The following is a 23,476-nucleotide window of genomic DNA, read 5'->3' as shown; positions in this document are numbered from 1 at the left end:
AATAGAAAGGACCAGTGTGGTTTGAATTATAAAACAACATATTTTTCTTATGAAATCTTTATGGTATGCGTGACTAGGGGTGTGGCAGGGGCGTGATTAGGGGTGTGGCAGGGGCGTGGCTTAAGTGTCCCTCTTTCTCATCTCATAAAGTTGGGAGGTATGCAACTGGTATTGTTTAAAAGGAAATACATATGGCAGCCTCCATGTCCCTCTTACCAGTGGCGTAAGTAAGGAGCTTGGGGCTCCGGTGTGAATTTTACATGGGGCCCCAACACTCTATTGATATGGAGCACCAAAGCCTACCAAGAACAGCTGCATAGTCACAGAGGTGTAATCAGAGAAAGACAATGGCTTGTTGAGGATTACCAGCCTTCAATATACATATAGAGGTGTTTATTATCAGCATAGCACCAATAAAAAGCTAATAAGATGGATGAAGGAGGGTCCCTAGTGGGCCCCTCTGACCCAAGGGCCCTGGTGTGGTGGCAACCTCTGCATCCCCTATTGCTACGCCACTGCCTCTCACTTCAGGTGTCCTTCAAGAATATTTCAGACATACTGTATTTATGAAACTGAGTGACCAGCCGAGCCTGCTGGTGACATGAGAAATGATTAAAGTTCAATCAAAATTGGATGTGTGTACCAGGCTTTAAAAGGGAACTGAGCACCCACCACTGTATAGCATTGTGCTCTGTGTCGCTGCTGGGAATAGTAGTACACCGCTCACCCACCACTGTATAGCATTGTGCTCTGTGTCGCTGCTGGGAATAGTAGTACACCGCTCACCCACCACTGTATAGCATTGTGCTCTGTGTCGCTGCTGGGAATAGTAGTACACCGCTCACCCACCACTGTATAGCATTGTGCTCTGTGTCGCTGCTGGGAATAGTAGTACACCACTCACCCACCACTATATAGCATTTCTGTACTGCCACTGTACTGCTGCCAGTCAGCGTGTACTTTAAGGATAAGTGAAATGAAGAAGAAATCCTGTGAAAGAGGGAGGGGCAAGGGAAGAGGTGTTCCCCCTGACGGTTCACGTACAGGCCACAGTGGAGCACCGAAGAAAACCCACTCAATACCACCCATGTTGTCCAGGAAATCAAACCTCACAAATCCACAAGAACAGGACCAGATAATTAATTAGATGACCTCTCAAGCATCCAGCAGTGGGTTAAGCAGCACCAGCACATCACGCACGAGGTCCGAGTCCTCAGCCAGTTACAAGGAGCCAGTGGGCACAAAGCTGACACAACCGGCAGCGACACCACGCACACAACTGCCAAATAACCAGTCCGAAGAATTTCCTCAGGACACAATGGGGTATTCGCAGGAGCTATTCCCAGCCCAACAAACTTCCACCTTTCAAAGGTCAATGGAACAGCCAGAAATGTTGTGCCCGGATTCACAACCATTTACTGTGGGAAATGCACCGCGCACTGAAATGCAAGGCGAGTCCGAGGACTTTTAAACCCAAATCCCAGAGCAAGTTGGGCAGGAGGGGTTTCAATTGCAGGAGGTCGGCCGAGAAGATCTGGAAGACGACGTTGGAGTGAGCTGCGCAGAGGTTGTTGTGGGGAGCTCTACTCCACGGCGGCGGCCCACAATCACATATGACGAGTTTGAGGAGATGGAAGAGGAGGGTTTGGACAATGTGGACACAGACCCAGATTTTGTATGTGAAGGAGAACATCGCCGTCGTAGCAGCACAGATGAGTCTGTTGAAGAACCCACTGCTGCACGAGTTTGCCTTGAGCCACAAGGTAGGCGGCGCGAAATTTCAGGCACCACAAGCGTGGAAGTTCAAGTGAGACGCAAAAGAGGCGCAAACAGAAATCGCCAGCAAGGCAGGTGCTCCAAAGTCTGGCCTTTCTTTGAAGACTGCAGTGAGGATGGTACCATGGTGATTTGCAAGGTGTGCAAGACCCGCCTGAGCAGGGGGAAAAATATTAACAACCTCTCCACCACCAGCATGACCCGCCACATGGTATCCAAACATCCCACTCTGTGAGCAAACGCGGCAGGACAGGGTACCAGCAACACTGCCTCCCTTGGGGTCACCAGACTCACCACCAGACCCTCCTCAGCAGCAGCAGTAGCCCAGCCATTGCGTGGTTCACAACAACATTCACAAACATCAGACGACGCTGACACTGTCACTTTCCGGAATAGTGCTCTTGAGGTCTCCCAGTCTTCATCAAACACAACAACCAACAGCCCTTCAGTGTGCAGCCCTACGGTTCAGTTGTCTGTCTCGGAGATGTTTGAGCGCAAGAGGAAATTGCCAGCAAATGACCCCCGGGCCGTGGCACTAACGTCCAGCATAGCCAAGCTTCTGGCCTGCGAAATGCTGCCATATCGAGTGGTGGAGACAAACAGCTTCAAGGGCATGATACGTGGCTCCCAGCCGCTACCACTTTGCGCGCTCTGCAGTGCCTGAGTTGCATGAGCACGTGGTCAGCAAAATAACCCGAAGCTTGAAGAATGCCGTTGCCTGCAAGGTTCACCTCACCACTGACACCTGGACGAGTGCGTTCGGCCAGGGTCGATACATCTCCCTTACCGCGCACTGGGTGAACCTTGTGGAGCCTGGCAGCGATTCCTCACCTGCTACGACGCGGGTGTTGCCCACGCCGCAAACAGCTGCACCGCCGTCCCTCCCACTGGATAACAACAGCAGCACCTACCTCTCTGACTCCTTCTCCTCCAACGCATCTCAAAGCTGTACCTCATCCGGAAACGCTAACCCAGCAGCAGTAGGATCGTGGAAGCAGTGCAGCACAGCTGTTGGCATGCGTCAGCAAGCGTTGCTGAAGCTGATCTGCCTTGGGGATAAGCAGCACACAGGGGAGGAAATTTGGAGGGGAATAAAGGAACAGACGGATTTGTGGCTGGCACCACTGAACCTGAAACCGTGCATGGTTGTGTGTGATAATGGGAGTAATCTCATTCGCGCTTTAAGGTTGGCTAAGCTGACACACATCCCTTGCCTGGCGCACGTGATGAACCTAGTAGTTCAGCGGTTCCTAAGGACATACCCAGGCGTGGCCGATCTTCTGTTGAAGGTGCGACGAGTGGCCAAACATTGTAGAAATTCCAGTACTGCTTCGGGGGCACTCGCCAAGATGCAGGAGCGCTTCAATCTCCCCCACCATCGCTTGCTGTGTGATGTCCCTACGCGCTGGAATTCTACGCTGCACATGCTAGCCCGCTTTTGCGAGCAGAAGAGCGCAGTGGTCCAGTACATGACGGCGCAGTACCGAGGCGCATCCGGACAGCTGCCAAGCTTCTGTGGATCCGATTGGGCCAACATGTTGGACCTCTGCCAAGTCCTCCAAAATTTTGAGCAATCCATGTTGCTTGTGAGCAGTGACAACTCTTCAGTCAGCATTACCATACCACTGCTGTGTTTACTGAAGAAGTCAATGTTGAAAATCAAGGAAACAGCTGTCATGATGCAACTGGGGGAATCTGAAGGAGAAAACGATCAGCGTGATGATACCAACATCAGGCCATCTGCTTTAGGAAACGCTGGCCCCAGCAGCTATGACGAAGAAGAGGAGGAGGAACAGCTGGAGTTGGAGCAGGAATTTCATGCCACCACTGACGAGGGCCAGAGCGGTGCACGTTGGACTTCCACAATTCAGCGCGAATGGTCAGCAGAAGCAGACCAGGAAGAAGGTGACGACTATGATGCATCACAACTATCACAACGCTCACAAGAGGATGATGAGGATTCTGGCAGGACTCTGGCACACATGGCTCAATTCATGCTAGACTGCATTGCACGCGACCCACGCATTGTGTGCATTCTGGACAACACCAATTACTGGGTTTATATCCTTCTGGATCCACGGTACAAACACAATGTTCCAAAACTGCTTGAAGAAAGAGTCAGACAGGTCAAAATGGAAGAATACCAGCAGGCCCTTGTGGAGACTTTAGAGAGGAGATTGACATCCTCCCCCTCCTCTAGCCAGTTGTACGCCGACAGACTGACTTCCGCAAACCCAGGACGACCAGGAGGGCAGCAAACAACACAAGCCGCAGCTAGTTCCCAAAAGGGAATGGTATCGGCAGTATCCTTGGAGTGGGAAAATTTTCTGACACCCATGCAGCAGCCCACAGAACAGCAAGCGTGCAGATCCACCTCCAACACCGTTCGCCTGGAGAAGATGGTCAAGGACTACATGTCAGATGACGTAGCTGTGTTGAACAATCCATCTGCACCCTTCAACTATTGGGTATCGAAGCTAGACACCTGGCACGAACTGGCAATGTACGCAATAGAGGTGCTGGCTTGCCCAGCAGCCAGCGTTATGTCGGAACGCTGTTTCAGTGCTGCCGGAGGCATCGTCACAGATCGGCGTATCCGCCTCTCCACAGAAAATGCAGACCGTCTGACTCAAATTAAAATAAATCAATCCTGGATTGGAAACGACTACGCAACACTCCCGAACCCCAACCAAGTAACATGAACAATGAACATCTGTGATGGGTTAGCGTTTCCGGTCCCTGTTTATTGAACCTCTCAACTGTATTACATTTATGACTGCAAGGCGACAAAATGCATTGCTATCCGCACGCTTCTTGCCCTCATGCAAGGCCTGGGTTGCGCCTGAAAGCGTGGCCTTTTCCTCCTGCACCTCCTCCTGTTCCATCACGTGTGCTGCTGCTGGGTTAGCGTTGCCGGTCCCTTTTTACGGAACCTCTTATCTGTATTACATTTATGACTGCATGGCGACAAAATGCATTGCTATCCGCACGCTTCTTGTCCTCATGCAAGGCCTGGGTTGTTGTGTCTCAAAGTGTGACCTTCTCCTCCTGCGCCGCCCTCCTCCTGTTCCATCACGTGTGCTGCTGCTGGGTTAGCGTTACCGGTCCCTTTTCCTGGAACCTCTTATCTGTATTACATTTATGACTGCATGGTGACAAAAAGCATGTTACCTGTGCAAAGAAAAATGACATTTTCCGCATTTAAAAGACATTTTTTCCTTTGAAACTTTACAATCAATTTTCTCAAAAACTATAAGCTCTTTTTCAAATATTTTTTTTCCTCTTGTACCCACTCCCAAGGTGCACATACCCTGCAAATTTGGGGTATGTAGCGTGTAAGGAAGCTTTACAAAGCACGAAGGTTCGGGTCCCCATTGACTTCCATTATGTTCGGAGTTCGGCGCGAACACCCGAACATCGCGGCCATGTTCGGCGAACGTTCGCGAACCCGAACATCCAGGTGTTCGCCCAGCCCGTCTGCCCCTTCGCCCGTCATCGCTCGCCGCTCATCCAACAGACCAAACCAACAGAGGTGTGCAACGCCCCCCAGATACTTAGATACACACGTCATCGTTAAGGAAGAGTGTAGTGCTGAACAATCTGCGGACAAACTGTTTTGGAAGCTAACGTCCTCCATTTGCTGCATCTCTTATGAATGCAAGTTGTGCAATCTGCCCGGGTTTTAGGCTCTGCAGTACAGGTGCTATGATTAAGGACCAGTAGGTCCGAAACATGTCAGTTACATGGATGTGTGACTTTTACCTGACCTAATAAATTGGATTATTGTTTGCTACGGGCATAGTGCGGAAGTTCTCTTTCTTCTGCTCTGCAGTGCACATCTATGCACTGCCATTTTCTCCCGTTATACAAATATCATAAGAAGTGCAAAAATGCGTTCAAAGATGTGTTTTAAACATTATTTTTAATAACGTATATGACATGGGGAATATATTTGTATTCAACATATTCAGGAGTAACTCTTTAACCACTCTGTGACTGCCTAATGCCAATGCGCGGCCACAGAGTGGCTCCCCCAGGACCCCCTAACGCAGATTGGCGTCAGGTCCTGGAGGCAGGGATCAGCAGGGAATGTGTGAGCGCAGAAAAAAAAACTGTTATTTTCTTTTGTACAGCGCTGCAATCTAGTACAGAAGATAGCTTTGTCCCTTAGCTGTCCCCTAGAGTGGGTCACAATCTAATCCCTCTCATAGGCTGAGACGATCAAAGTGATTGGATCTCGCGGGGAGGAGGGGAAGGTGGGAGGGATACAGTTTTAAAAATAGCCTGTTTTATCAACAACAACAACAACAAAAAATGTATTAAAAAAAACAACAACAACATCACAGCAACAATTAGATCCCACCAACAGAAAGCTCTGTTGGTGGGAAGAAAAGGAGGTAAGATTAATTTGAGTGGCACGTTGTATGGCCGAGCAATAAAGTGTTAAGGCTGCAGAGTGCTGAATTGTAAAAAATGGTCTGGTCACTAGTGCGGTATAAACCTGTGGTTCTCAATAGAGATGGCCCGAACGGTTCGCACGCGAACTTATTCGCGCGAACTTCCGTGGTTCGCGTTCATGGTGAACCGCAAACTATAGTTCGACGCGCCCCCTATACTACATCATTAGGGTCAACTTTGACCCTCTACATCACAGTCAGCAGACACAGGGTAGCCAATCAGGCTACACTCCCTCCTGGAGCCCCATGCCCCCTTATAAAAGGCAGGCAGCGTCAGCCTTTTCGCTCACTCGTGTGGCTGCAGTAATTAGAGAAGGGAGAGAACCTGCTGACATAGGGAAAGCTTAGTTAGGCTTTTGTGTTAGGCTTGTTAGGTTGCTCCTTCTTGCTGATACCACAAACTGCAATGGGATGACCACCTGAGGAAAAGCAGCACACAAATGCAAAGCCACACACCACAGTGGAAGATACCAGGCCGCAATTATTTCTCAAAAAAGGTGATACCCAAACTGTACCGTGATGTTGAAAGGCAAGTGGTGTCATCTCTGGCACACAGCGTTGGGTCAAGAATCCATCTGACCATGTGGTCTGCAAAGCACGGTCAGGCCTGCCCGAAGACTAAGTCAGTCCTCACACACAGCATCTCTGCCTACATGCCGTGTGACTGCCCCAAGACTAAGTCGCTCCCCACACAGCATCTCTGCCTGCAGGCCGCTTGAGCAGCTGCAACAACAAAACAAAAGGCATGTACATGTGTCAATTCCCCTTCGTGATCGTTACCTTGCCGCGGTGAAGGGGCTTGCGTATCACAATGAAGCAATGACCGACAGGTATATGAGTGTCTGGGGGGGGGGGGGTTTGGGGTCGTTGCTTCATTGCTGACAGACCAGATTTGATCAGCTGGACAGTCACTGTTGTTCTGTCATTGAGCTACCTCAGCCCGGCGACCATATGGGCTGGAAAGCTGCAATCGCCTGCACTCTGGCCATAGTGCGCACCAGTCCCGCATGGCCGTCACTATACAAACAGCTGTTTGCGGTGCGTTACACAGTGAGTGTGGCGTGTCCGTGTGAAGCAGTACTCTAATTACACTCCCTGATTGATGTATACACATGCAAGATGTTTTAAAGCACTTTAAGCCTCCAATTTAGCATGCAATGTGATTTCTGCCCTTAAAACGCTGCTTTACGTCAAATCCAGATTTTTCCCCGGGACTTTTGGCGTCTATCCCACTCATCCATGCAAAAACTCAGATGTTAGACGCCTTGAAACATATTTTCCATCACTTTTGCGGCCAGCATAAGTGTTTCTAGTTTTCAAAGTTCACCTCCCCATTGAAGTCTATTGCAGTTTGCGGAAGTTCGCACGAACCAAACTTTTTGCGGAGGTCCACGTTCGAGGCTCGCAAACCGAAAATCAGGGGTTCGAGCCATCTCTAGTTCTCAAGAGGTTAAAGTAGAACAGCAGAAAACTGGGGGGTGAACTTAACCTGTATGCTGAGCCAAGCTTTTGTGTTTATGCTCTAGTCTGTTACTGGAATGTCCAGGTTTATAAACTCAGCTCAGTGGGATATAGAAGATCATGTCATGGGGGAGGGTAGGTGGAGGTGGAGCCTATAGCCCTGACTGGCACAGATAATCAATGTAAATATTCTGAGTGTGTGTGCAAATACATTGCAAATTAAAATAGATCCAAACCCAGCAGCTATTAAGCTTGCTTGGCTTGGTTTCAAGTTCTATGCCATTTTCAAACCCAGTATATTTACTGTACATTTTATGTTTCAACATCAGGGACAGGGCCGGATTTACCATAAGGCACTGTAGGCGCATGCCTACAGGCGCCTGATGATGGAAAGGCAGCTCACTCCCACCCCCGAGTTCTTCCCTCCCTCCTTCCCTGTGCAGCATCCCGAGCAGTGTGTAAATAAGGGGTTACTCACCTGGCTCTCGGCATTCCACTGACGAAATCTCCCTTCAGTCTACCTACTTAATACTGTGGGTACATCTAGCTACATAATACTTGGAGGCACCTCTAGCTACTTAATATTGAGGGTACTTCTGGCTACCTAATACTATGACAGGCAAGGAAAGTAAGGGAGAAGTGACAGCTGGGACAGCCAGCACACTTGTGGCTCAATTTGGTGGGGGTTTGTATGTTCATGGAGGTCGGAGTCTAGGGCGTTAGGACATCTTTGCCTATAGGCTTCTGTGAGGTATATCCAGGCCTGATCAGGGATGATTATGGGCACAGGCCATCAAGGCAAAGGCCTGGGTTGCCTTCTATTTTATAGCGATCAATACTGCCAGGTTATCTTAATTAGGGATGGTTGTAGTCAGCCAACATCGCTACGCTGGAACTACGCATAGTTTTCCGCAATTACGCTTCGCAAACTACAGCTACGAAATCAGAAACTTTGCTACGTTTGCATTTCGTAGACCACGCGTTAAAATACGGAAGCTTCGCGTAGTGCGAAGCGTAGTTGATGCGGATGCCCTTATACGGAAAAATTTCCGCAATATTCCGCTAACTATGCGCATGGGTGAACTAATATATGCGTACATTCCACCTTCTAATGCGGAATTGTATACGTATAGAAGGGCAATAATATTTCTGCGCATGCGCAATGATCCGTATAGACGCAGTTACCGCACGCGTAGTTGACCTTGCAATACATACGCCAACTACACGTAGCGGGTGAAGCTTCGCATAGCGGGACTAAGACCAGGGCCGGCCCGCCCATGAGGCGGGGTGAAACTTTTGCCTTAGGCGGCACTTCTGGGGGAGCGGCACCCGCCCGTCCGTGGGTGTGGGGGGCCGCCCGAGCTGGAGGGGATAGCGGGCAGGAAGGGGGTATTGGGCCTAGCGGCAGGGAGGGGGGTCGGACCCACCCCCCTCCCTCGCCTGGGTCCCCCGTCCTCCGCTCCCCTCCAGCTTTAAAAAGTTCCGTGCTGGCTGCAGCTATGTGTAAGAGGCAACGGGGGGGGGGGGGGGGGATCACTCACCTCTTCCTCGTTCCAGCGTGCGCTCCACTGACGTCACTTCCTGTGGCGTAGCAGGAAGTGACATCAGTGGAGCGCAGGCTGGCCTGGAACGAGGAAGAGGTGAGTGATCCCCGCCCGTTGCCTCTTACACATAGCTGCAGCCAGCACGGAACTTTTTAAAGCTGGAGGGGAGCGGAGGACGGGGGACCCAGGCGAGGGAGGGGGGGGGTCCGACCCCCCTCCCCGCCGCTAGGCCCAATACCCCCTTCCTGCCCGCTATCCCCTCCAGCTCGGGCGGCCCCCCACACCCACGGCCTGGGGGGGGGGGGCGATTTCTTTGAAGATTGCCTCAGGCGGCAAAAAGTCTAGGGCCGGGCCTGACTAAGACTATGCGGAAATACGTACGCAAAGTTTTTAAACTTTGTCTATGAACTACGATGCGTAGTTGTGGACTACGACGCGTAGATTCGCACAGGCGTAGTTTACGAGCAACCCTGATCTTAATCAGGCAGACTGAAGTGCTCGGCCCAGTATATTTCACAATTCTTAAGTCCCTGTGATGTATTTCGCTTTCTAGGACATTCTTCAATGTAATCTACAGCTGGTGCTATTATAGGTCCCGCAGTGTGTGCTTCCTGCTCATCTTTCCCCCTTCCCTCTCCATAGAGTCCGTAGGCTGAGGGAACGATGACACAGAGTGGCTTGTCAGGGAGAATGGCCTTGATCATTGCTACTGACTGATGGTGGAGGGAGGAGGGAGGGAGACACCAACAGCAATCAGAACAGATCTATAGCATTCTCCCAAATATGAATAACTGCATTATTGGCAGACATCTACTGTATGTGTTCTTTTATTTAAGTGCCAAATCAGGACAGAAGAAACAGAGCATATGGTAAAGATGTCTAATCTGAGGTTATGTGTAGTGAATGCTGCATGTCATTAATGTCATTACGATATCTCGTTCCAGACATACAAGCGGATGAAATCTGTCAGATTTACAGGCAGTACAAGAACAAACTGAGCAAATCACTTTGGGGGGGGGGGGGGGGGGCAGACAAGACTGATTACATACACTATGAGTGTGGATTGTTCTGGATGATGAGGTCTCGCAACTCTTGCTATAGTGCTGTCTCTCTTGCATATCTGTTCTGTGGCACATCTGTCACCTGGACACTGTTGCCAAGGGAAGATGTAGTGTGTGACACCTGTGGACTGAGGAGGTTCCGATATTCAGACAGTATCTGTTGCTCTATTGTCAACAGCTTCTTTAGGACTGTCTCTACTAAAGGACATCTGAACTGAGAGGTATATGGAGGCTGCCATATTTATTTCCTTTTAAGCAATACCAGTTGCCTAGCAGTCCTGCTGATATCTTTGTCTGTAATAGTGTCTGAATCACACACCTGAGCAACACCTGAAACAAGCATGTGGCTAATCTAGTCAGACCTCAGTCAGAAACACCTGACCTGCATGCTTGTTCAGTGTCTGTGGTTAATTGTTTTAGAGGCAAAGAATCAGAGGGACAGCCAGGCAACTGGTATTGTTCAAAAGGAAATAAATGTCAGCCTCCATATCCCTATCAGTTCAGGTTCCCATTAAAGACAGATCCACTGTATCCGTTGATCTACAGTATGTTGTATGCTCTCTATAAAGGATATATCTGGAGCCCTCCGCCACTGAGGCCGGTGGAAAGTATATTAGACTGAGGGTCCTGTACACTTTTTGTTGAAATGACACAAGGGAAAGTATGTTGAACAGATTGTCCCTTTCCTTCATCTTAGTTGAACAATGACATAAAATAAAAGAAAGGAAAGTATAATTGACATTAGTGTTGGTGTCCGAATTCACCCAAACCCCTCACTTCAGCACCATTCAGCACTGAACCTGTGGACAGGGTCAGAGAGAGTTCACTTATTCTGAACTTATTAACTTCACAGCTGTAGCGATAAAAGCAACCTAACATAACAAACAACTGCATGTTTCACTCCATATTTTCTCCTTGCCAAAAGCAGGAAGTATCGGAGTCATATGACACGCTCTGTGAATTACAAGTAAGTGAATTCCCCCCTGACCCTGTTCACAGGTTCAGTGCTGAATGGTGCTGAAGTTCGCTGTTCAATCGCTATAATCAAATCTCTAAGAGATTGATGCTGCAACGTGGCCGTCTGATCATAATTTCGATTGATTATTGTCAAAATCGATCAAAATTGTTGAAAGGGGAGGGTTGGGTGTGCGGTGGTAGCGGCAATATATTTTGGGGCGACCATGGACCCCCCAGGTCTACCCTCCATCTAAAATGTGCTCCACTGATCTTATGGAGAGCAAACACTCACCTGTTCACCAGTGTGCCTCCTCCTGTGTCTTCTCTCCATCGCCACCAGATGCCTATAACCCGAAAGAGTACATGGTCACGTAACATTAGTGCCACCTGGCCATAGGGAACAAGAGCCCCAGTGGTAATGGAGAGAGGACACTGTAGGAGCACACCAGTGGAGAGGTGAGCGTAGACCCTGCTGCTAACACACTGCACGGCCAGGGGGAGGCCTGAGGAGTCCGGCAGGCAGTGGTCGCTTCACAAAATGTTCATAGATTTCATGCTAAAATCTGTGTACATTGTGTGGCAGTAACAGCGCTCTCGCTTATTAGATTTTAATCAGAGGGATCTATTTCATAGTAAAATCTGGTGGCCATCTATACAGGTTGATATACACATCAGATAAAAGTCTTTGGAAAATGAAAGATCACAGATTAATTTTACCCCCTTCCATGTAGTATGAGAGCCATACCTACACAGTCTATTCTATGGAGTTGAACTCCCCATCAGATAACATTTTTTGCAAGATGCTGCACACAAAGATGCTGTACACATTCAAAAGATCAGTATCTGCAAAAGATCAGTTCCTGCAAAAAAATGTTCTCAGTTTCTGCAAAATGCACTTATAGTCTATGATATCTTCAGATCTTATACACACCTTTGTTTAACGGACATTCATTTGCAGATCAGATCCACCACCAGGATAGATCTTCGGATCTGCAGATGAAAATCTGTTAAACAAGGTGTGTATGAGATATACAGATATTATAGACTATGAATGCCTTTAGGTTACCAAAGATTGTAGAATCAGTTTTTATGGTGTGGCAGTATGTGTGTGTGTCTGTGCGTCTGTCTCTCTGTCTGTGTGTCCCTCTTTGGGAGCCCAGTCCCTCTGTCCCTCTTCCTTCCTCATTTTTCCCTCTTTCAGGACTTTGTCCCTCTTTCTATGTAAATATATATATATTTTTTATACTAAAAATGTGTTTGATTGACTCTAAACTTTATTCCTATCCTTTAAATTCATACTAATTACTAATTACTAATTTTAAAATGTTAATATGAAGGAAAATGAACCAGGATAGAAAGGACCAGTGTGGTTTGAATTACAGTGGGATGCAAAAGTTTGGGCAACCCTGTTAATCAACAGGATTTTCCTGTATAAATCGCTGGTTGTTACGATAAAAAATGTCAGTTAAATATATAATATAGGAGACACACATAGTGATATTTGAGAAGTGAAATGAAGTTTATTGGATTTACAGAAAGTGCACAATTGATTCCAATACCTTTAGAACTAATTATTGGAACTCAAATTGGCTTGGTAAGCTCAGTGACCCCTGACCTACATACACAAGTGAATCCAATTATGAGAAAGAGTATTTACGGGGGTCAATTGTAAGTTTCCCTCCTCTTTTAATTTTCTCTGAAGAGTAGCGACATGGGGGTCTCAAAACAACTCTTAAATGACCTAAAGACAAAGATTGTTCCCCATCATGGTTTAGGGGAAGGATACAGAAAGCTGACTCAAAGAATTCAGCTGTCTGTTTCCACAGTTAGGAACATATTGAGGAAATGGAAGACCACAGGCTCAGTTCAAGTTAAGACTCAAAGTGGCAAACCAAGAAAAATCTCGGATAAACAGAAGCAATGAATGGTGAGAACAGTCAGAGTCAACCCACAGACCAGCACCAAAGACCTACAACATCATCTTGCTGCAGATGGAGTCACTGTGCATCGTTAAACTATTTTGCACACTTTACACAAGAAGGTGCTGTATGCGAGAGTGATGCAGAGGAAGCCTTTTCTCCGCCCACAGCACAAACAGCACAAACCTCAAGCATACCGCTTGGGGTATGCTAAAGCACATTTGTACAAGCCAGATTCATTTTGGAAGAAGGTGCTGAGGAATGAAGAAACTATTTATTATTTGGGCATCAAATGGGGTGTTATGCATGGAGGAAAAAGAACACAGCATTCCAAGAAAAACGCCTGCTACCTACAGTAAAATATGGTGGTGGTTCCATCATGCTGTGGGGCTGTGTGGCCAGTGCAGGGACTGGGAATCTTGTCAAAGTTGAGGAAAGCATGGATTCCACTCAGCATCAGCAGATTCTGGAGACCAATGTCCAGGAATCAGTGACAAAGCTGAAGCTGCGACGGGGCTGGATCTATCAACAAGACAACAACCCTAAACACTGCTTAAAATCCACTAAAACATTCATGCAGAGGAACAAGTACAATATTCTGGAATGGCCATCTCAGTCCCCAGACCTGAATATCATTTAAAATCTGTGGTGTCAGTTAAAGAGAGCTGTCCATGCTCGGAAGTCATGAATGAACTAGAAATGTTTTGTACAGAGGAATGGTCCAAAATACCTTAAACCAGAATCCAGACTCTCATTGGAACCTACAGGAAGCATGTAGAGGCTGTAATTTCTGCAAAAGGAGGATCTACTAAATATTGATTTCTTTTATTTTTTGTGGTGCCCAAATGTATGCACTTGCCTAATTTTGTTTAAACAATTATTGCACACTTTCTATAAATCCAATAAACTTCATTTCACTTCTCAAATATCACTGTGTGTGTCTCCTATATTATATATTTAACTGACATTTTTTATCGTAACAACCAACGATTTATACAGGAAATGTATGACGATTAACCTTCCTGGCGGTAACCCCGAACGTAGTTCGGGGTAAGCCGCGCAGGAGGTTTTCTCAGGCCCTGCTGGGCCGATTTGTGTAATTTTTTTTTTTTGCTGAACGCAGCTAGCACTTTGCTAGCTGCGTCAGCACTTCGATCGCCGCCGCCTCGCGCTCGATCGCCGCTATCCGCGTCGCAACACAGCCCCCCCCCTAGACCCCTGCGCTGCCTGGCCTATCAGCGCCAGGCAGCGACAAGGGGTGGATCGGGACTCCCTTAGACGTCACGACGTCCATGACGTCGGTGACGTCATCCCGCCCCGTCGCCATGGTGACGGGGGAAGCCCTCCAGGAAATCCCGTTCTTTGAACGGGATTTCCTGATCGCCTATCGCCGGAGGCGATCGACGGGGCTGGGGGGATGCCGCTGAACATGATTTAAAAAAAAAAATCAAAAAAATGGCTGCGCTGCCCCCTGGCGGTTTTTAATAGACCGCCAGGAGGGTTAACAAGGTTGCCCAAAATTTCGCATCCCACTGTATAAAATAACTTATTTATCTTATGTAATCTTTATGGTACATGTGATGGGGGTGTGATCAGGAGTGTGGAAGGGACGTGGCTTAATTGTCCCTCTTTTTCATCCCAAAAAGTTGACAGGTATGTCTCTGTGTGTGTGTGTCTCTGTGTGCATGTGTGTGCGTGTGTGTGTTTGTTTGTGCGTGCGTGCATGTGTGACTAGGAATGGACAGGAGATGCAAATAATTCCGAGATGATGCAGAGGTGTATGCAAAGGAATATGGCTTAAAAACAGACCACTTAAAGAGAACCAGAGATGTTGGGAAAAAGATTTTATACATACCTGGGGTTTCCTCCAGCCCCATAAGCCTGGATCGCTCCCACGCCGCCGTCCTGTGCTTTTTTGTCTGCTGTATAACAGCATACATTATTACAATAAATTCTGAAGATTATTCGTGCAAGAGTTGAGTCCGGAATCGATTGATTGTGTATGGACTCAATTTTCCGCATGCACAGGGGCTCCCTCCATATATTTATGCATGCGCCTCCATACTACACAGGCGCATGCATAAGGATATGGAGGGAGTCCCTGCTCTTGCGTACAATTAGCCACGTCCGCCGGAAGTGACGGGACCTGGTAGCGGCGATAGAGGCAGCGGAGGATGGCGGCGTGGGAGCGATCCAGGCTTATGGGGCTGGAGGAAGCCCCAGGTATGTATAAAAGCTTTTTCATTTTTTTTTTATTAGCTTCGTCTCTGGTTCCCTTTACGGCTGCTTTCACAGTGAGACGTTACAGGTGCACATTAGTGAAGCCTGTAATGCACCCCACCGCACAGCAATGAAAAATCAATGGGCTGTTCACAGTGCCCACGTTGCGTTACACAGTAACGCTGCACGTTCGTTTGAAGTGCAGCATACTGTGCGCCTTAAGATGCGTTAGACTGTTTGCACATGCTCAGTATGGGCTGGAACCCACAGGAGCGCTTTTGGCAGCGTTTTGGCAGCGCTGCGATACGCTAGCACTTTGCCAAAACGCTGAGCTAATGTTAATGGATGGGGCAACTTCCACAGGAGCGTTTGCGTTTCCCAGAAACGCAAACGCAGGACCTGCAGCATTTTGGGAGCGTTAGCGCTTCAATGTAAAGTATTGAAACGCTCAGCAAAACCTAAACTGAACGGTTTTGCTAGCGTTTTGCGGTTCAGCACACTGTAACAAAATGAAAAATAATTCACAGGACAAATCAGGATAAAAACGCGAAACGCAAAACGCTACGCAACCGCTGAGCAAAAAAAATACAATGTTGCAAAACGCGACCGAAAACGCGCATTAATCCACTTGCAAACCGCTCAGACAAAGCGCTAGCGGTAGCGTTTCGCGTTTGCTGATTTCAGTGGGTTCCAGGCCTATGGGTTTTTTTAATTTCAGGGGCGGAGGGGAGGCGGGGAGAGGCCGCTACGTAGCCAGGCACATGGCTACTTTATATTCACTGCACTTGCAGTGTTTACTTCTTGGAGCGGCCGCTGATTGGCTGGCGGGACCACGTGATGCGGAGAGCTCCGCTCACATCGTCTCCGCAGCACCTCCGACAGAGCAGGCGCACCAAGAGCTGCTTGTAACACAGCTCTTGGTAGCGTCCTGCTCCAACACCACCAGGCGTTGCGTTAGGGGCACGTTATGTGCCCTATAACGTCCCCTAAACGCAACGTCTTGGTGAGAAAGCAGCCTAAATGCTTACGCTATGTCATTTTATTGGTCAATTTTGCTAATTTATGCAATTGCATAAATCTAGCATACAATTTGCTTCAACGCAGAATTATCTGCATCTCATTGACTGTCCCCACTAGGGATTCAGACCATGTGGCATGGTGACATGGTTATTTTACACCAGTAAAATAACCTCTAAATCAAACTAAAGGAGTTTATTAGTCTTCCAAAAGTAGAATTTTGCACATCTAGAAGCCTATCGACAATAGAAACACTGCAAAAGGACATAGGAAAATCAAATAACACATCACACCACAAAAGAATAGTAATAATAAATAAATAAAGGCAAAAAAATAAAAAACAAGAAGCTTCAGTCAAGGTTTACCTTTTATGAAGGATAAATAAATTTAGTTTAGCTATGCTTTCCTAATAGCTGAGGTTCTCCACACCCCTATTTGACTAAAGGATGGTACACACTAAGCAATTTTACCATCAGATCAATGTGTAAAATGATAATTTCAGGCATGTCCGATCTGCTCCCAATCAAGAACGGGATCGATTTTCAAATAATTACTGCATAAATTGATCCCGTTCTCAATTGGGAGTAGGAATGGTCAATGAGATGCAAATAGTTTTGAGTTGATGCAGGAATATGCAAACTTTGTATGCACATTTATGCTGCTTGAACATGAACCAATCAAATCCTGCTGAGGTAAAATTTGATTCGTCCATTTTCAAACTGCATACATTTGAATACACAATTTGCATAATCCTGCATCAACTCAAAATTATTTGCATCTCACTGACCATCACTAATTGGGAGCCGATCGGAAATGCTGGAGATTATCGATCGACTCGTCGATCTACAGGGAAAATTGCATTGTGTGTACCAGCCTTTAACGTACCCTCTCCGCACACTGATGGCAAAATATTGGTTTTAAATATAACCCTCAAAATAGATATTTCTTTTACAAAGACAAAGGTGTTTTTTTGCGTAAGAAATACGCTCCTGCATTATTGAATATTATTTGATATTAGAAATTTTGGAGCTGATACATTTCAGAAAATAACTGACCAATAAAAAAAAAAAAATAGCAACTGTATAAACAAGATGTCTGTAATTGAATTCCGCGTGGGAGCTTGCGGTGGCGGCCGAACCTTAGAAAGCAATAACGGCACTCTGCAAGAGGACTAACTTAGATGCAGTCAGCACTTGATTAGAGAAAGCGCTTAGACAGGGCGATCGCGTATTGGAAATCTGCTACTTTACAATGCATCAGCAATGAGCAGACACAAGGAGTAGACAACTCCTCATCGTCACAACCGCCAAGCCAGCTAACGGAAAGTCAGACAGCTTCAAACTGAAGACACAGCAGGTTAGAGCCTGACTGCATTGAAAGCCTGTGCTTGCAGCTAGGGAACACTTAATTAAGACACTCTGGATTAGAAGGCCCCAACCTTTGCCAAGCGGTGAGTCACGTATAAATGAAAGCGGTGGTGGTGTGAGCCACAACACACAGCAAGAGAGGCTGCAATGCTCTGTCTACTATTAAAGTTACATTTGCTTTGAAAGCAAATACATGACAAACAGTGATCACCAAAACGGGGCATATTTGTTTTTATGAAAGTGCCCAATTGAAGTCAAAAGGGGAAGAGAAAACCACTGTTCATGCAGCACCGAAAGTGATCTTTCGACCATCTTTAGTATTTCATTAAGGACATTGACCGAACTTTCCAACTTTAGAGACAGAAAAAAGGGACACTAAGACATGCCCCTGCTACACCTTTAACCATGCCCCCATTTTTTATAAAACCACGCCCCTCCCTCATACAGTTTCCCCCTCCATCCTATGCAGAGATTGGCGCATGGAGCGATGGTAGGCAAGCTATTTAAAGAATAATGACAGCACACATATGTCATAAAGGATATAAATTAGAGTAAACAGCTCTACATAAAGAGTTATGAATATATGAAATAAGAAAATAAAGACTGAAATGTGCAAAATATTAAATTATTTATTTATGGTAAAAAAAACTTCACATATCAGAAATGTTAACACAGTGCCTACAAGTGCATAACTCTAGTCCCAGGACTGCAAATGCATAAAATCCCACAGCTATCCCTAAGTAAGGATCTTGTGCCACAATATGGGTTATTAATAAAAGCAATAGCACAGAGGAATGCAACCAATATGATTGATCCATACAGGATTTCTAGCACTTCACAAGCATATTGAAAGATATCCACCTCACTATTCAGATGCTCTGTAACCAGATAGCCAGGGTAGAGATCCTTGTCTCACTCTCTCTCAACTTCAAAGACATTCCTGTCTGAGCCTGTAGTTTTATGTTGTTGTGCTGCTGCTGAAGTTCAGCGTGAGGCAAAGCTGCAGAGTGTGATGTGATGCATGTATTTTAGTGTTCTCTGCAAAGACTCTGGGCAGTGATACAGTTAACTGCAAACTCTCCTGCTCTGTGAAGAGGTTGGGACATTTGACCAGTGCCCCGTGATCCCGTGATAGAGGCTGCAAATCGTTAGTGCCACAGGGAAAACGTGACACTTGGCCGGTCTTGATTGACTATGGACATAGAAGTGAAGACCTCCTTGCCACACATGGCTTTAAAAGAAAATCTGCAAAATGTATTGATAGATTTCAAGATTATTTGCACATCTACTCCCCAAGCCCAGCATAAAGGTGCCCATACATCTAGGGGGCAGGTAATAACGACGCACAGCTCTGCATGAAAATTATGGCGCTGCCATTCAAGGCAATGGAAAACCCTAATTTAATGTTTTAAAGGGAACCAGAGATGTACCATAGCTGGGCAAATGAAAAAGCTGTTATAAATACCTGGGGCTTCCTCCAGCCTCATACGCACGGATCGATCCCACGCCGCCATCCACCGCTGCCCGCATCTACGAGAACCAGCTCCCGTCGCTGACGTCATCAGAGCCAGGCTACGCAGGAGACGTGCGCCCTCTACGTATCTCTCCAGCGGCTGCTGCAGAGATACGCAAACAGCGCACTTCCCTCACGCTTAGACTGGCTCCGACTGACGGAACAGTGGGGAGCCGGTTCTCGTAGCTGCGGGCAGAGGAGGGCATCGGCGTGGGATCAATCAGAGCGTATGGGGCTGGAGGAAGCTCCGGGTATGTATAACTTCTTTATTTTTTCATCTCTGGTTCCCTTTAAAGAGAAACTATTAGCCATACTATGTCAGGAATATAAAACACATAAGTAAGTAGATAATTACCTGCTCTACTTACAGAACAGATGTATTGCACTGTCCACGTTTTGACTTCAGGGAATATTATATGGTAAAATAAAGAAAACTCTGTCCTTGGCAGGTGCCATCTTGGCTCCCACAAGCATAAATCCAATCCTGATGTCATTTCCTACCCTACTCCCCCCCCCCCCCACACACACACAACCCCCCTTGGCATCCTCTCTCCTCCCCGCACTATTACAGAGCAAAGTAGGGAGGAATAAAGGCAGCACACACAGACTCACCTCATCATGGTTCCAGGCATTGGAAGTAGTGCAGAGATTATAGACGGGAACTCCAGTGCCTGGAACAAGGATGAGGCGCGTCTGTGTGCGCTGCCTTTATTCCTCCCCGCTTTGCTCTGTATTAATGTGGGAAGGAGAGGGGATGCTGCAGGGAGGATGCCATGGGACTAAGGGAGGAAATGACATCAGGATCGGCTTCAACCTGTGGGGAGCCTGCGGGGAAAAGGGGGGATATCCATGGATGCGGCCAATCAGAGAGTAACAGAGGAAGAGAAACAAACCCCCAGAATGCACTGAGTTTTCAGGTTGTGCCTAGGGTGGGTGTCCTAGAGGAAGGGAGAGGATCAGGAGAAGTCTTGTAAGCGGGAGTGAGAAGGGGTGACCAGAGAAGAAGACAGGATAATATTGTTAGTCAAGAGGAGATTGCATGTAGGATTGTAGGGGGACAGGGCTGGAGAAGCGGGAGGAGAGGTGAATGAGGTGTAACTAGCATCCAGGGAAGAGATTGACAGAGGGGGATAGGGCTGGAGAAGCGGGAGGAGAGGTGAATGAGGTGTAACTAGCATCCAGGGAAGAGATTGACAGAGGGGGATAGGGCTGGAGAAGCGGGAGGAGAGGTGAATGAGGTGTAACTAGCATCCAGGAAAGAGACTGACAGAGGGGGATAGGGCTGGAGAAGCGGGAGGAGAGGTGAATGAGGTGTAACTAGCATCCAGGGAAGAGATTGACAGAGGGGGATAGGGCTGGAGAAGCGGGAGGAGAGGTGAATGAGGTGTAACTAGCATCCAGGAAAGAGACTGACAGAGGGGGATAGGGCTGGAGAAGCAGGAGGAGAGGTGGATGAGGTGTAACTGGCATCCAGTGAAGAGACTGACAGAGGGGGATAGGGCTGGAGAAGCGGGAGGAGAGGTGAATGAGGTGTAACTAGCATCCAGGGAAGTGACTGACAGAGGGGGATAGGGCTGGAGAAGCGGGAGGAGAGGTGAATGAGGTGTAACTGGCAGCCAGTGATGGGACTGACAGAGGGGGATTTGGCTGGAGAAGCAGGAGGAGAGGTGGATGAGGTGTAACTGGCATCCAGTGAAGAGACTGACAGAGGGGGATTGGGCTGGAAAAGGAGGAGGAGAGATGGATGAGGTGTAACAGGTAGCCAGTGAAGACACTGAAAGAGGGGGGTAGGGCTGGAGAAGCAGGAGGAGAGGTGGATGAAGTGTAACTGGCATCCAGAGAAGAGACTGACAGAGGGGGATAGGGCTGGAGAAGCAGGAAGAGAGGTGGATGAAGTGTAACTGGCATCCAGTGAAGAGACTGACAGAGGGGGATAGGGCTGGAGAAGCAGGAGGAGAGGTGGATGAAGTGTAACTGGCAGACAGTGATGGGACTGGCAGAGGGGGATTGGGCTGGAGAAGCAGAAGAAGAGATGGATGAGGTGTAATGGGTAGCCAGTAAAGACACTGACAGAGGGGGATTGGGCTGGAGAAGCAGGAGAAGAGATGGATGAAGTGTAATGGGTAGCCAGTGAAGACACTGACAGAGGGAGGTAGGGCTGGAGATGGAGAAGCAGGAGGAGAGGTGGATGAGTCGCGCAGCAGAATTCATAGAGGAAGACCTCTATGATCTCTAGAAGTCCTTGATTGGGATTGAACTGTAGAGAGGTGTGGTTGAAGTGTGGTGCATGGGGAAACCGGAGTGCCCAGAGGAAACCCACACAGACATGGGGAGAACATACAAACTCTGTGCAGGTAGTGCCCTGGCTAGGATTCAAACCAGGGACTAAAGGCTCGTACACACGTCGGATTTTCGCAAACGACCCGTCGTTTGGACATTTGAACGACCGGTCGCTTGGGCGTCAAATCGGGCGTGTGTACAATCTGTCGTTCAGCGTATAAGACTGGACTTGGCGGATCGCTCAAGTCCAGTCTTATCAGCTGAAGGACAGACAGTACACACGCCCGATTTGACGTGCAAATGACCGGTTGTTCAAACATCCAGACTACGGGTCGTTTGCAAAAATCCAACGTGTGTATGTACCTTAAGTGCTGCAAGCCGAGAGAGGCAACCACTAAGCCACCGTGCCTAGAGTAGGAGCTATGCCTGGTCCTCTCCCTGATGCTCATGAAGTAATGTTTCATGTGTTGGGCACCTTCCGTCTGACATAGCAGCCTACTACCATGTGTCCGGTATAAACACACTTTTTGGGTCATCTATTCATTGTAAAGCTAATCTTTTTGGAACTGGGCATGTGGATCTCATTATTAAAATATTTCAATTATCTGTGTATCTTGTGCACTCATTTGAAAACATAAGATACACCTGGAGGGATTATTTGTAAAACTTTTAAAGGGGGTTACTAGAAAAAAAATGAAAATTTCCCAATATTAATTACTGCCACCAAAATATATGCAAGCCTCTTTTTTTCTAAAATAGGTTCTATATGTTGTTGCCTTTGCCTAATCCCTGGTACAAACCATGCAATTTCCCATCCGATTGACAAAACTATAATTTGTTCGATCTGCTTCCGATAACTGGATTAATTTTCATATCAGTACTGCACAAAATTGATCCCACAATCGATCAACCAAACCAGATTGGACATGTCGGAAATTATCGATTCGACCTGTCGATCAGACAGGAAATTGGATGGTGTGTACCTAGCATAACTGCAGGGAGTATGCACTGCCAAAGGGATTGTGAAAACGTTTTTTTTTTTCTTTTTTGTTAGCTACAGTAACAAGCTTATCTCAGCATGCAAATAACAGAAAGCTTTTTATTTCGGATAAGATATGAACAAAAGGGGATTGAACTTGCCATTAAATAAAAAATCCTGATCATCACTATTAATGCAAATAAATATTAATTGATTTGGCAATTGAAGGAAAGCACCATCAGGAATTCTAAGGGCTCATTCACATTAGTAAGTGCTTTGAAATGCATTCAAATGCATGAATAGAAACTCATGAATTGGTCAGTGAGTTTTTGTGCATTTCTTTGAGTTTCTATGAGTTTTACTGCATTGTCAAACCAATGTGAAGTGACGTAAAGGGAAAGAAAACCAGGTGATTCAGCTGGGCTTATTTGCGCAAAGGTGGATCAGCGCATCACCAGGCCGCCTCCAAATGGCCACCAATCAGAGGTGCGCTGAGCCCCCCCAAGAAACTACAAACGCACACTTTACTTGGTAGCGCACCCAGGCTATGCATATGCATAATTTAGGATTAGTTAGTGTCAGGGCCGGGCCGAGGCATAGGCTGGAGAGGCTCCAGCCTCAGGGCGCAGTGTAGGAGGGGGCGCAGAATTCATCCAGCTGTCATTCCTATTTGTGTTAGAAGTAGAAAGAAATAAGAAAAGGGGATACATGGCAGTGACTGCAAGCCAGATAACTAGATATTAAGGTGTTGGGGAGGTTGTGGGCCCTGTAGCAATCAGTGTGTGATGGCTGGGGTGGCAGGGATGGAGGGGAGCACTTTGGTGTCTCAGCCTTGGGTGCTGGAGGACCTTGTCCCGGCTCTGGTTAGTGTTAGGGCCCCTCCCATGGGGGATGACTTCTTCGCAGTGAGAAGATTGAGTACTTA

At 47.3% G+C, this 23,476-nt stretch overlaps 1 protein-coding gene and 1 long non-coding RNA gene across 2 annotated transcripts in view; one reads left to right on the top strand and one right to left on the bottom strand.

The window, feature by feature from the left end:
* The window catches only part of LOC137528901 (gap junction delta-2 protein-like), an 85,165-nt gene that overhangs the window by 32,649 nt on the left and 29,040 nt on the right, over positions 1–23,476 (bottom strand). The gene's annotated exons all lie outside the window — the stretch shown is intronic.
* Positions 17,769–23,476, top strand: part of LOC137528902 (uncharacterized) — a 165,225-nt gene continuing 159,517 nt past the window's right edge. The window contains exon 1 of the long non-coding RNA XR_011023497.1: positions 17,769–17,862. This is a non-coding gene — a long non-coding RNA (uncharacterized lncRNA). The remainder of the gene's footprint in view (positions 17,863–23,476) is intronic.

Source organism: Hyperolius riggenbachi, chromosome 8, assembly GCF_040937935.1.
Source record: "Hyperolius riggenbachi isolate aHypRig1 chromosome 8, aHypRig1.pri, whole genome shotgun sequence".
Taxonomy (NCBI): domain Eukaryota; kingdom Metazoa; phylum Chordata; class Amphibia; order Anura; family Hyperoliidae; genus Hyperolius; species Hyperolius riggenbachi.
This window is presented reverse-complemented; position numbering and strand designations above follow the sequence as displayed.